Here is a 14,025-nt window from a genome sequence, read left to right on the forward strand (position 1 = left end):
TTTAACTGCATTTATTGCAGTACAACACAATAAATAATAAAGTATAATGCTTACACAAACTGAACAAAACATTAGATAATAATAATGTTTTAGCGCTAGCGACGCCTTTTTGCTGGCATATCGCTATGTCTTGCCCCACTCTCTCCTCTCCCTCGCCCACCCCTGGTGCGAGCACCTCTCCTTGGAGGAGTACTCTGTGCCGATCTGCTTGGCGTACTAGCGGTACTGGTGGTGGCCGATGAAAAAGGTGCAGGCAAGCGGGCAATGAGTTCCTGCTGTAGTTGCCCTGCCAGCCGGGTCACATTCGCATTCCCCTCACGAACGGAGGAATGTAATGCCTCCACAGCCCCAGTCATTTGGGCCATCTGCACATTTGATTGTTCCCATGCATTAGCCAGACGGTTGATTGCAGCAGGGATCTGGCTATTTGTGTGGTGTATCCGCCTCAACTGGGCCGCAATTTGGGACATGTGGCGAGTTTGGCTCTCCATGAAGAATGTTTGCTGCTGCTGGAAAGCGCCAATATACAGCGCCATTTCTCTGGCTGGGTCCATACTTTGAGGTGCAGGTTGCTGGTGTGCTGGGGCTTCAGCAGGGCCAGGTGCAACATCCTGGAGGCCAGACACAGGGGCATCCACTGTTTCCAGGGTGATTATGGTTTGCTCATCTGGCTCAGGGGACATTTGCAGGGACTCCACCTAAGGTGCCTGGTATGAAGAGAGCCCTGTGTATGAAAAATGACGGTAAGTATATAGGATATAATATGTTTATATATTGCATTCTGAACACTGGATAGGAAAGAATAATCTTTAGCAACTACAGATTGTTTCACAATGTTTGCATTCCTGATTTCTTGTCCTATGCTACCTGCTTAAGGATGCACTTATTATCCTTTTAATACCCATTATCATTTGGACTATGTATGGTTGAGGGGGCTAAAAAAGCAAAGTATTTTTAACCTACAAATATTAGGATTTATTATGCAAAATCTGGCTAGACAGTGCTTTGGGGTAAACTAATACTATTTTAGTACTCCCTCTGTGTAGATGTTGCCTATAGCAACCAATCAGATTTTAGTTTTCTTTTTGTAGAATGCAATAAATAAAGTAAAGGTATATTCAGATTGGTTGCTCTAGGCAACATCTCAGTTTAGTAAATGTAGCCCTAAGTTCGCATAGCAAACCGTATAAAAAAAACAAAAAAAACATTGCCAGCAACATTTGCACAGAAAATAAATTAACTCCATTATTTAGCACAAAAACATAAATCACACACCTGCTTGCTCTTCTGTGCCCGAATCTCTGACTGAAGGTGGAGGTGTAGGTCTCGGACTGGGACTGAACTGCGGTCCTGGCGAATCTGGATGTATTAGAAAAAGCATACAATGTATTTGCAGCAAAAAGCAATTTAGAAATAAAAAATCTTTGGAAAACATGTGTTTGCACATTAAAAAACAGTTCTAAACAAAATTATTGCCCTCTAAATACTGATTGAGAGAAAAAGGCACTTTAAAATAAAAAAGGCACTTTTAAAATAAAAACACATTTTCAATATTGTTATCGCAAAAAGGACAAATAAGTCACCAACTCCTTGGGCAAACGAGGGCGAATCTGTGTCTTGCACATTAATTCCCTCCACTATTTCACGGGGCATTATCTGCCGCAGCTCCTCCTCATAGCTGGTATATTCAATGCGAAGAGGGGGGCTACCACCCGTGCGTCTTGTGGACCTCCTTTCCTAGGTCATTTTTTCTTCCAACCTCCTCTTAATGTCCGAAAATCGCTTGCGGCAGTGCACCACTGTCCTCTTTAGTGGGCCCACCACGTTCACAGCATCGCAAACTCTCCCCCACAGTTGGTGACGCCACCTTAGAGGAGTCCGGGCTGCCAGGTTGCCTAGGATGACCTCATAGCAGGGAACTATGTGGTGCACAAACACACAATTCTCATCGTGTGAGAAATGGACATTCCTCCCTGTCTTAGTCTTCCTGCCCTCTCCTGACTCCTCAAAGTCTCCTTCTCCCTCCTCTGCCCCCTCCAGCTCCATCTCCCTCTCCTCAGGATCTTCTCCCCTCCTATCTCTGGACATTTTCACACAGAAGACAGAAAAACACAAAACACTGAAGGACTGACAAACACAAAGGACAAACTAGACTAACTACAGACACACTCTCAACACAGTCACACACAAGTAACACAGACAAAGGACAAGTCAAATACAAAAAAATACAAGACAGAAAATAAATGCGAAAATAAATGTACAAAACAGAAAAATACCACAGGACTACTCACACTTCAAACAGATATCGCTCCACCAATCCACCAAACTCCAACTCTCACCAACTGTCACCAAACCACAATCCTCCAAACTCCTCTCACAAAACTCCTCAAAACCCTATCAAAGAAAAAGTGTCAGGCCAGTGGTTTATATAGGGCTTGTGATGTCAAATCTCCTGACTTTGAAAATAGCCCATAGTAACAGGCCATGAGACAGGTGTAATTTTAAAAAAACCGCCTTCACACGAAAGCGCCGTCATTTAAAGCAAAAGCGCCATGTTCTATTCAAAGCCGCCGGCGGCTTTGAGCATTACATCCCGCCGTGACATCGCCGGCGGCTTCAAATTGAAGATGAAATGCGCCCATTAGTAAATCCGGCCGTTTGCAATGCAAACCCGCCGGAAAACCGCTGCGATGCATGGCGGCTTCAAGCCGCTGCGATGCATGGCGGTTTCAAGCCGCCATGCATCATGCCTGATAGTAAATCTAGCCCATAGTCTTTTGTTTGACCACTTGTCCACATATCTGTAGTTAAGAGAATAGTTGGAACAATGGCATTTTCTAGGTACTGAATTACTTTTTGTTTAACCTCCCAGTACAGCTGAGGAAATGCTGTTCGGGAGAAATGGAATCAAGATGGAATTTGGTAGAGTGGAGAAATGATCTCAACGAATCTGCTAAAACCTGATGCATTGATGGTAGAAATTGGATGCACATCCAATGCTAACATAGCTGTCAACCATTCCTAACGGTTGTGAAATTTTGGAAGTGGACTGCTTGAGATTGATAAACGTTTTTTGGATTTGGCGCACCCTTTCTTCCCACATGAAATGTTTTACTGGTAGACATTGAAAAATTATTACTACTGGCACTACTAATGCCCAATGAGATAGGGAAAAGTGGGACTAATTTGAATTGCAGACACTGATGCATAATATCATTCAAATGAATACAATTGGTTTGTTAAAAAAAAAAAAAATTGTTTGTTACTGTCGCTGCTGTCCCTCTTCAGTGTTTCACACATGCTGTCTACCGTTGAGAATAACAAATACATACAGTGTCTTTCTCAAACCATTTCACTTCTGAGTTAAGCCCACCTTGGTCTATCTTCTTTTCTAAAATGATTATTTATGCTGCTGCTGTCTAATGATTTCTTACTACTGGCACTTCTGTGCCTCTCCAATGTGTCACGTGCTGTCTATGTTGATAATAACAAATGTGTCTATTGTCTTTCTCAAACCTTTTCACTTCTGGGTGAGGCTCACCTTGGTCTATATTCTTTTCTAAATTGTCCTTTTTTTTACTGCAGTTGTTATCACTCTACATGTCACACATGCTATATAACATTGAGCCTAAAATATGACTATTTTCTCAAACCATTTCAGTTGTGGGATGGACCTCCATTGTGATATCTTCTTTTATAAAAGTAACCATGCATTCAGACTTTGCTTTACCTGTATGTTTTTAAAGTGTCCTTTACTTTATTAAACTACCATCATGTCTGCCTCTGCTGTACCACTGTGTTTCATAGGGATCTTTTTATTAAACTGCCATGTATTTATGGCACTGCTATGTCACTAATTTTATCCTGCCAGGTCGCTGCAACCTTCGGTAAAATATTAATGATTAGATGGTTTTAGAACCAAACTAAAACCAAAACATGGGGTCTGCGCCCATCTCTAATTAAAATTATAGGACAGGGCTGGGTTTCCACTACCTCTGACCAGCAAGAAGAGGTCTTTTACAGGGAGGAAAAAGTGGTGCACTATCCTAAAATGCAGGGGTAAAATTACTGAGCTGTTCTATGTTTAGGGTACTCTTATGAGGGTAATTTGGGCTATCAGATCTGGAAATATATATTTTGGATCCTCTTGTCATTTAAAAAATTATTTTTTATTTTATTTTTTCAAATTAAACCTAGTTAATGTGTTTCTGTTTTTCAGTGACACACTAGCCCATTTTGATCAATAGCAGTGTTTACCACACCCTGCAAATATCTTACTAAAAAGTGAATATATTAGTTTGTGCATCTCTACCACTTTTTTAGGAATCATGTCATCGTCATTTTGAAGCATAATATTTTACTATGTTGTTTTTCTGTTCATATTGATGTTTTAACCTGCTGAAGGGACTTCGTTGTGCTGGGTGTCCAAGGTTTGCAAGACACTATGTAAAGTATTTCAGCTGTTCTCTTACTACAAGTCTGATCATGCAGGCACAAGCAGATGGTGTCTATTTTATCAATACAGCTGCTGACAGATATACTATATTGAGAGTGTCCTGCCAGTAGCTTTAGATAGCAGTGTGTTGCAGGTTAATCTTTTGAGTGAATAAACAGGACATCACAGGCAGATTGAGAATTTACTCTAAACTTGACAGCTGAATCCACTGATATAGAAAAGGGACTACTTGATATATCCTAGATACCATGGATTGCAGTGTGTGATCCATCCACCCTTCCTGACAATTGTCCTTTGCTAACCAAATACAATTTACATACACACTGTTTATTGCATTTGCCACATGCAAGTGCCTATTAACACATTCAATACTGGCGGTGTTTCAATGTATATGCATATGGACCATAAGAGTACGTATCTACTACAAAATTTTCTGCGGCTCTCATCCAATGGTATGTGTGACCTTAAATGAGTATTTTTGTCAAGTCAGAAAATGAAACAAATTGTCAGTAGTTACTGACAGTGTATTAGCTGAATAATAATCTCTATGATCAGCTCTGTTCACACTACCGGATATATACCCTTAGGGCTAGTTCCCACCTGTGAGTTATTAATGCACTTTTCATCTGCTTACTAACGCTTGAAAAACACATTGGGCCTGATTCATTAGTGCCCGCATTCTGAGTGCAAATTGCATAACATAATCTATGCACATGCAGCACACCACAAACAGCCGAATTCATCAAGTAACGGATCTTAATATACGCAGCAAGATTAATATGGTTGCAAGTCGTTTGCATGGCGTAAAGGTGACATACATGTGCGCCCGATCATGGAAACAAGCTATATATATATATATATATATATATATATATATATATATATATATATATTATAACTGTCCTGCACAGTAAGTTCAAGTTTAATCTATAAGGAGTCACCTCAACTGACTTTAGCTATTTATTATAATTTTCAATGTATAGTAATATACATTTTAAATAATGTAAATAATATATTTACAAAGAGCTTACTTTGCAGGGGAGTTGATTTTGCATCATCTACCAGGGGATATGTGATTATTTAATTCACACAATGTATTACACATGACAGATTCTTCATGTAATTGACCAATAATGTGCGTCATTTTGGGCATTAAAAATTATGTTTACACTTGTGTCTGTGTTGTATTTAAATGTTTGTTTGGGACTTCATAGGTCCCAGCATGGCTCTGCAGCCAAGCCAAGGAGTATGCTTGTGCTTATAGTAATAGTGCTACATAATGGCATGCTGGCCATTCTGGGGCCTGTAGTGCACCAGGGACAAATTACTTTCATGTTTTATTATCATTATTATTATTACTACCCCACACAGTGCTTTCCTTACAGGGGTGGGTACACCTAGGAAGGGGGGGGGGGCACATCTCCCTAGGGAATGCAGCCCAGTGCTGACTACTCTGGGGTTGTTTCCCATTATGGCAGGAGGACCCTATGCTGCGGAGGCAAAGCCTAGTGCTGGTAATAGTGAAATCAGGGTCAACCCACGCTGTTTGCCTACTGTGTTTTGCTATTTAATTTGGAGTTGGGCGGGGAATGGGCATTTTTTTGGTTTTTGACTTTGTAAAAATGTAATGATTTATGCCAATATTGTGACTGGATCACATATGATTATAATGACATAATGGCTTTGCGCCCATATGTGTGTGGCAGAGAAACGATTATCTCATTCATTACAGTCATAGGGGATGATGTTAAAGATTTTGGATACCTGCTACCCTAATCACCATACCATTATGACTTAAAATATATAGGAGCTAATATCTAGTAGGAAGGGACCAAAGCAAATTAAATATTAGTTTATGTTCAAAACGTCCCTTCATTATTGTTAAAATTTACATGATTTTTTTTTTTTTTATAATTAAAAAGAAACACACAAATTTCTTTTTACTTTTACTAATCAACCAAAAAAACAAGCAGACAAACTTGGAAAAAATGTAACTAAAATAAACATTTTCTAACATTTTTTAATTTATTTTTTTTGGTATTTTGATATTTTTTTTTAATTATTTTTACATTTTTGAAAAAATTTAATTCAGCAATGGGGGATTTTCTGCTGTGGTAGTGGTGTTGGAATCCACAACAGGCTAGATTCCAATATGGCTGTCTTCTTGAGCTGTGTTTGTCAAGTTAAAACAAACACAAGCATCTTACCAAAAATAAGGTATAAAAAAAAAGCCAATGCAATGGAGCATGTAAAAAACTAGGCAACAGGAACATAACATTTAAAAACAGAGAAGCATTGTTAATGTGACACATAGGGGCATATTTAATTCTCGGCGGAAACGCCAAAAAATATTACGGCAAAAACTGTTAATACGGTAATTTTCTCGCTGGATCTCCCTGAGTCGCGAGCTGAAATCCAGCTAACTATTATCGGAATATCGGTAATAGTTTTTACGCGGCGCGGGAACGGAAGAATTGAATATGCCCCATAGATGATTAAATACAGTTTAGACACACAAAAATCGTGCAGTGCATAAGACAAAGAAAACATACCTCTCAAGACAAATAACCCAGGTAAAGTACATTACATAAATAATCTTCAACAATTCTCCATCCACTGTAATTTCCCAACAATGTAAGTGTGCAGTAGTTAACCTTTAATAATGGTTTGTAATGAGAGAAGTATATGCAGGTGTATGGTCTGTTGTGGCATCAGATTACGAGACTGGTAACTGAGTTTATCCAGCGCAGTCAACATTGGCTTGGACTTAGGCTAGACCCTGAGCTTTCACAATAGATACGGCAGAAAAACAACTTACTTTCACAGCTGAACGGCTGTGTCTGTATGCGCTTAAGTTTGACATGCCCCTTTTATGCAGCGAATATGGCACCATGCCCCTTCCCTGCCCAGTCTACTCCCCGAAGTCGTAGCCTGTCATAGTGCCTCCTACACTCACTTTTGCATGGACTGTACTTGTGTACACTGCCGTATCTCTTTGATTCTTACCCTTAGCTCCATGGCACATTAATCTGAATATTTTATACAGTCCATTATTTTCCATACCACATACGGCACCATTCTGGATATATTTGATATGAAGCTATATCATAGTTGCCTACACTCCCAGAATGTCTGCGAGACTCCCGGATTTCTGTGAGTCCTCAGAGCAGGGCAACCTCCGGTTCCTGGCCACTTCATTAATAAAGTGGAAGGGCGGGGCTTAGGACAGGAATTCATTCGTCATCGCTCCCCACGCGCGCGCTGTAATAGACTAGAAATTGTGATGTCCATTTAGGCTAAATGATGCAATTTGCCAAGCTCCGCTCCCAAATACCCACCCTCCTTGGTTCTCCAGGAGGCCAAGTATGAGCTATATTAAGTTTTATAAAATAAAGCACTTTTATTTAACTCCAGACGTAGCCCTTGTTCTGCCACTCCATGTAGGAGTCACATGGACAGTTATGGCTATGGTTACATACTTGCCTAGTTTTGCACTTTTTAAATATCCCTATTTTGCATAAATTTTGTCATTGCCTGATACCCTGCATAATACATTTACTGAGCTTTACCTAGTTTTCAATTAATAGTGATAAATAATAGTAAAATGTACATCTTGGTGTGACTTTTATGTTTACAGACAAACAATACAAGCTGGGATAAATGTATTGTAACAAAAGGAGGCATTTAGATGTCAATATGCAGAGAAAGCAGGGAAGTAAAGTAAAACGTTTGTGCAGCAATGTACCTAGATTGAATGTAAAGACCTATGTGTAACAAACAATAGTTTAAGTTTAGTTAACTTACATGCAGAGAAATCCTTCCTCTCAGCAAACAGACAGGGTGTGTCTCTTTAGTGCAAAACAGAGCCAGTGATGGGGCGTTTCTTTTTAAAGAGAAGGTGGGTGTGTCGCCTGTCCATCAAGCTAAGGCTGGGGGAGGAGTATCAGGTATAAAAGCTTGTTTGTATCATGTGCACTGAGATCAACGCCGGGGAAGCTGGCTGGTCTTGAGAGAGCTGAGCTATGTCTAGCTAGAGTTTAGGGTGTCCAAGTATTGCTGTGAAATCTGTATGGTGTCAAAACATTTACCATCCTGACAATAAAACTACATAAAAAGGAAGAAGTTGTTCGCGTGTGCTTCAGCAGTAGCGGGCTCTTGCCACAAGTGGTGTCAGGAGTGGGATACCACGGGAAGAAAGTTTCCGCTAACCAACCCGCGCAGACGTCAACATGGAGGAAGTACTGAGAACCCTAGTGAATGTGGCCGCTGCGCAGCAACAGCAGCAAGCTCAGATGCTACGAGTTGCCGAGGCACATGTGGAAAACACAAGGCTCTTAAGAGAAGAGTTAAGACAGGTGAGACATGACAGAAATTAACTACTTGGTCCTGTTCAGAAAATGTCGCCAGGTGATGACATAGAAGCATATCTGGTGTCCTTTGAGAGACTTGCAAAAGGGCAAAATGGCCTCCTAAAGATTGGGCTGAGAGGCTGGCGCTGTCACGGGCACTAGGAGTTTTACCCAGAATTCACCAGGTGTAGCTACACTAACCACAAGTGCGGACCTCTGGGTAGTGTGCTGAATCAGTGGAACCATACAGTAGAATAGAGGAAAGGAATGTCAATAGTATAAATGCTGATTCTTGGCACCGTGGCACTGTGATGGTACAGCAGTTTAGTAAACAGGATAAAATGAGGAAAGAGTCCAAGTGCCTTAGCACGCAGGTAGCATATAGCAGGCCAGTACTTCATAACTGGATAACGTTAGGCAAAGACCAATCAACAATATAGTAGAAGAGTCAGCGACTTGCAGCTACAATACAGAGGCACTTGTAGACTTTAGTCCAGCTAATAGGTACCATACAGAGTAGTAGCTATATCACAAGGAAACATAAATGGTCTACAGCTGGTAAGTTTCACCACGGATATGTAGAGAAGACTTGTCCAGGTGCAGGCATGGAACGGAGTAACGTGAGTGGTCTGCAATAGGCAAGTTTTACCACTGATGTGTAGAGAAGACTTGTCCAGGTGCAGGCGTGGAACGGAGTAACGTGAGTGGTCTGCAATAGGCAAGTTGTACCACTGATGTGAAGGGAAGACTTGTCCAGGCGCAGGCATGGGACGGAGTAACGTGAGTGGTCTGCAATAGGCAAGTTTTACCACTGATGCGTAGAGAAGACTTGTCCAGGTGCAGGCGTGGAACGGAGTAACGTAAGTGGTCTGCAATAGGCAAGTTGTACCACTGATGTGAAGGGAAGACTTGTCCAGGTGCAGGCGTGGAACGGAGTAACGTGAGTGGTCTGCAATAGGCAAGTTCTACTACTGATGTGGAAAGGAGACTTGTCCAGAAGCAGGCAGGTAACGGAGGTAGCGAGAGTAGTCTGCAGCGGGTAAGTTCTACTATCGATGTGGAGAGGAGACTTGTCCAGGAGCAAACGGATAACACGAGCAGAAGCAAGAAACACCTCAGAGTCTCAAGGAATGAGAACCAAGAACAGGCAAAGGTAATAGGGCAACAGGTGCCTTAAGTACTGAGAGGTGATTAATTAACCAATGAGACTAGAGGCGAGGTATTAACAGTTCAGAGTTTCTGCACATGCGCAATCTTAGTCAAGATGGCGGACAGCCACGGCTCAAGAGAGGCGCCGGCAGGAGCGAGAGAGACCCATGTCCGAACCTAGAGACACTAACAGTCCGGTGAGTGACAGGCGCCATATCTGACTGGTGAAGCTCAGCGAGCATATATGGATATAGATGAGGAACGGGCCTCTGACTATCTGTGCCTAAAGTTTGAGATATTGGCTCGCATTGGAGTTTCTGGGCCAGGCCGAGCCCAGCGCTATCACCAATGGCGCAATGTTAAAGAAAAACCGGTCAGAGCGTATGTGGCTGAGCTTTCTAAAATTTTAAAGAAATGGCTGCAGCCTGAGGAGAATTCGCCTTCTTGGATTATTGAAGTTCTGGCGATAGATCACTGCATCCGGGGGCTGCACCGTGATTTGCAAAGGTGGGTTCTGCAATAAGACCCACAAACTTATGAAGAGCTTGCCACCGTGGTAGAAAGGTTTTGTGCGCTACAGCAAATGACTAAAGACCCTGCATTTGTGCCAAAGCCGCTGCCACGCCAATAGCCAGGTTTGACAATCCTTGCTACGGACAGAGGGCCAGGTGCAAAGCCGTCTAATCTGAAGTGTTTTGAATGTGGTGAGCCAGGCCACTTTAAGGCAGAGTGTCCTAAACTACCGGAACCCATGGACTGTTCCGTGGCACATATTGGGCCTGCTTTTCCAAGCTGTTTTACCATGAGTCCCACATCAGGAAGTCCTTGTTTGTTCCGGGTGACTGTGCTAATGAACCAGAAACTTGTTCTGGCCTTGGTTGACTCTGGGAGTGAACTCTCATTGGTTTCCAGCACTGCCTTACCCAAAACCATAACTTCTCGGTTGCCCAAGGTGAAGGCTCTTTGCGTACATGGCACGACAGAGGAGTATGAAAGAACAATACTACCAGTCACACTCAAAGACAAAACTGTTATGGTGGTAGCTGCCATAGCACCTAAACTCCCATATCCACTCATTTTGGGGCGAGACTTCCCACTGTTTAATGATGTCCTCGGTGAGCGGATCCGGCCAGACATGCCGGCAACTGATGCAACGATCGGAAGCCCGGTCTTAAAGGAACCGCCTAAAGATCCACAACATCTGGACATCGATCTTTGGAAACCGCCAAACCGGAATGCCATCCTGGGAGTCACAGCAGGAGTTCCATAAAAGCATCCACCTGCGGGGAAACATGGACAGTCCAAACTGGCATTGGTCGGTGATGTCGCAGATGAGCCCACCCCGCCTGTCAGTGAGGATACGGACTGGTCCGCAATACCAATTTTGTTTCCTCTGCAGGACTTTGCTCGAGACCAACTTAATGATGCCACATTGGAACATGCCTTTAAAAGTGTGACTGAGGTAAATGGGGTAGCGAAAGCCGCCCAGCCTGCAGAAGGTATACCATATTTTATTGTTAAAAATAATTTCCTGTATAGAGTTGCTAATGTGCAGGGGGAAAAAGTAGAACAATTAATGGTTCCTCAGGTCCATGTAACCCTAGTGTTAAAAGCAGCACACACACATGTCTGTGGGGGACACCTAGGGGAGGATAAAACACGGGAACGAGTTCTGCTTAGGTTTTACTGGCCCGGTGTATACATGGCAGTGCAAAAGTATTGCCGGTCCTGTCCCATTTATCAGAGAACCTATCCCAAACCCATGTACAGGGCACCTCCCATTCCAATACCAATAGTACAAGTTCCCTATGAACGGATAGCTATGGACCTTGTGGGGCCACTGGAAAAATCTGCACGTGGGCACCAATATATACTAGTGGTGCTTGACTATGCAACCAGGTATCCAGAGGCAATTCCCCTACGAAACATAAAGTCCAGCACCATAGCTAGAGAACTTGTATTGATATTTACACGCTTGGGAATATCCAAAGAAATTCTCACAGATCAGGGTACTCCATTCATGTCTAAACTGATGAAGGACATGTGCCAGTTGCTAGTGGTTAAGGCGCTTCACATCTCTGTATACCATCCACAAACAGATGGCTTGGTGGAACGCTTTAACTGCACTTTGAAGCACATGCTCAGGAAAGCAGTGGCTCAAGAGAAAAAAGATTGGGACACTCTTATTCTCTATTTGATGTTTGCCATCCGTGAGGTACCTCAAGCTTCAACAGGGTTTAGTCCCTTTGAGTTATTGTTTGGGAGACAGCCCAGGAGTATCTTGGATATGTTAAAAGAAGGGTGGGAGCAGCAAGGTCCCAGGGAGCCAAATCTGGTACAATTTGTATCACAAATGTATAAGAGGCTAGAAAAGATAGGGCCCATTGTGCAGCAACATGCAAAAGAGGCTCAGGAACGACAGAGAAAAAGTTATGATAAAAGTGCTGTTGTTCGATTTTTCAAGCCTGGGGACTAGGTCCTAGTCCTGGTTCCCACCCAGGAAAGCAATCTTTTCGCCCACAGGGTCCATATGAAGTTCTAGAGGCTGTCGGTCCTGTCAATTACAGAGTCCGCCAGTTAGGTAGGAGAAGGGAGGAGCAAACATACCATGTTAACCTCCTTAAACCTTGGCATGATGAGGAAACCTCTCCTCAGGTAGTGAGTACTGCCATTGAAAAGTCTGAAGTGCCCATAGAGCCAGCTTTGTCCATTCAGCAGAGACAACAGACTGAAGAAATGATTCGTCGGAACAGGGATGTCTTCTCTTCCATTCCTGGGCGTACTACCTTAATCGAACACGACATTGTCACTGCACCAGGAGTCATTGTGAAGCAGAAGCCGTATCGTATTCCCGAAGCCAGACGGGTGGGTGTGAGAAAGGAGGTCGAGAAGATGCTCCAGTTAGATGTGATTGAAGAGTCCACTAGTGAGTGGAATAGTCCAATTGTGCTTGTCCCGAAACCCAATGGGACAATTAGGTTCTGCAATGACTTTAGGCGCCTAAACAGTATGTCGCAGTTTGATGCCTATCCGATGCCACGTGTGGATGAACTAGTGGAAAATCTTGCTGGTAGCAATTATTTGGCAACCCTTGATCTAACAAAGGGTTATTGGCAAGTTCCCCTGACTTCCATGGCCAAGCCAAAGACTGCATTTTCCACCCCTGATGGTCTCTATCAATATAAAATCCTACCCTTTGGGTTGCATGGGGCACCTGCCACCATCCAAAGGGCCATGAATAAATTGCTACGACCTCACACAGCTTATGCAGCCGCTTACCTGGACGATATAGTGATTTATACCCCAGACTGGGGATCACATTTAGCCAAAGTTGAGGCGGTCTTAGCTTCATTAAGGTCAGCAGGGTTAACAGCTAACCCAGAGAAATGTGCCATAGCCATGAGAGAAGCCAAATATTTCGGGTACGTTGTTGGTCGAGGGCGTGTAAAACCCCAGCTAGATAAAGTGGAGGCAGTCAAAAATTGGGCAAGACCAGAAAAAAAGTCGCAGTTAAGAACCTTTTTAGACTTAGTCGGTTACTACAGGCGGTTTGTAAGCCACTTCGCCACTAGAGCTGCTCCACTTACGGATATGTTAAAAAAAAGTTGTCCAGATAGATTAACCTGGTCTGACTCTGCAGAAACCGCCTGGTCTGATCTTCCGGTTAGCTCTTTGTTCCTCCCCAGTGCTTCTTTCAAACTGATGCTTCTGGTGTTGGCTTAGGTGCAGTCTTGTCACAGGAGAAGAATGGAGTAGAAAATCCTGTCCTGTACCTAAGTCGTAAGTTGCTTCCAAGGGAACAAAAATATGCCACTGTGGAGAAAGAATGTCTCGCCATAAAATGGGCTACAGAAGCTCTGCGCTATTATCTCCTAGGCAGAGAGTTCACCCTAATAACAGACCATGCACCATTGAGATGGATGCAGAACAACCGGGAGGTAAATGCCAAGGTAACCCGCTGGTTCTTGGCACTGCAACCTTTCAAGTTCTCAGTAGAACATAGACCTGGAATTCTACACAAAAATGCAGATGCGTTGTCACGAAAATATGCACTCCTCGCGAAGTCTGCGT

The 14,025-nt window shown here is 42.9% G+C and overlaps 1 long non-coding RNA gene across 1 annotated transcript; it reads right to left on the reverse strand.

The window, feature by feature from the left end:
- Positions 1-386: 386 nt before the first annotated feature.
- On the reverse strand, positions 387-1,724 carry LOC142150084 (uncharacterized). The gene is made up of 3 exons (XR_012691003.1): positions 1,584-1,724; positions 1,276-1,359; positions 387-724 (listed from the first exon to the last, which is right to left on the reverse strand). It is a non-coding gene; the product is annotated as an uncharacterized LOC142150084 (long non-coding RNA).
- Between the last annotated feature and the right edge of the window lie 12,301 nt (positions 1,725-14,025).

The sequence above is a fragment of the Mixophyes fleayi genome, chromosome 4 (genome assembly GCF_038048845.1).
Source record: "Mixophyes fleayi isolate aMixFle1 chromosome 4, aMixFle1.hap1, whole genome shotgun sequence".
In the NCBI taxonomy this organism is placed as follows: domain Eukaryota; kingdom Metazoa; phylum Chordata; class Amphibia; order Anura; family Limnodynastidae; genus Mixophyes; species Mixophyes fleayi.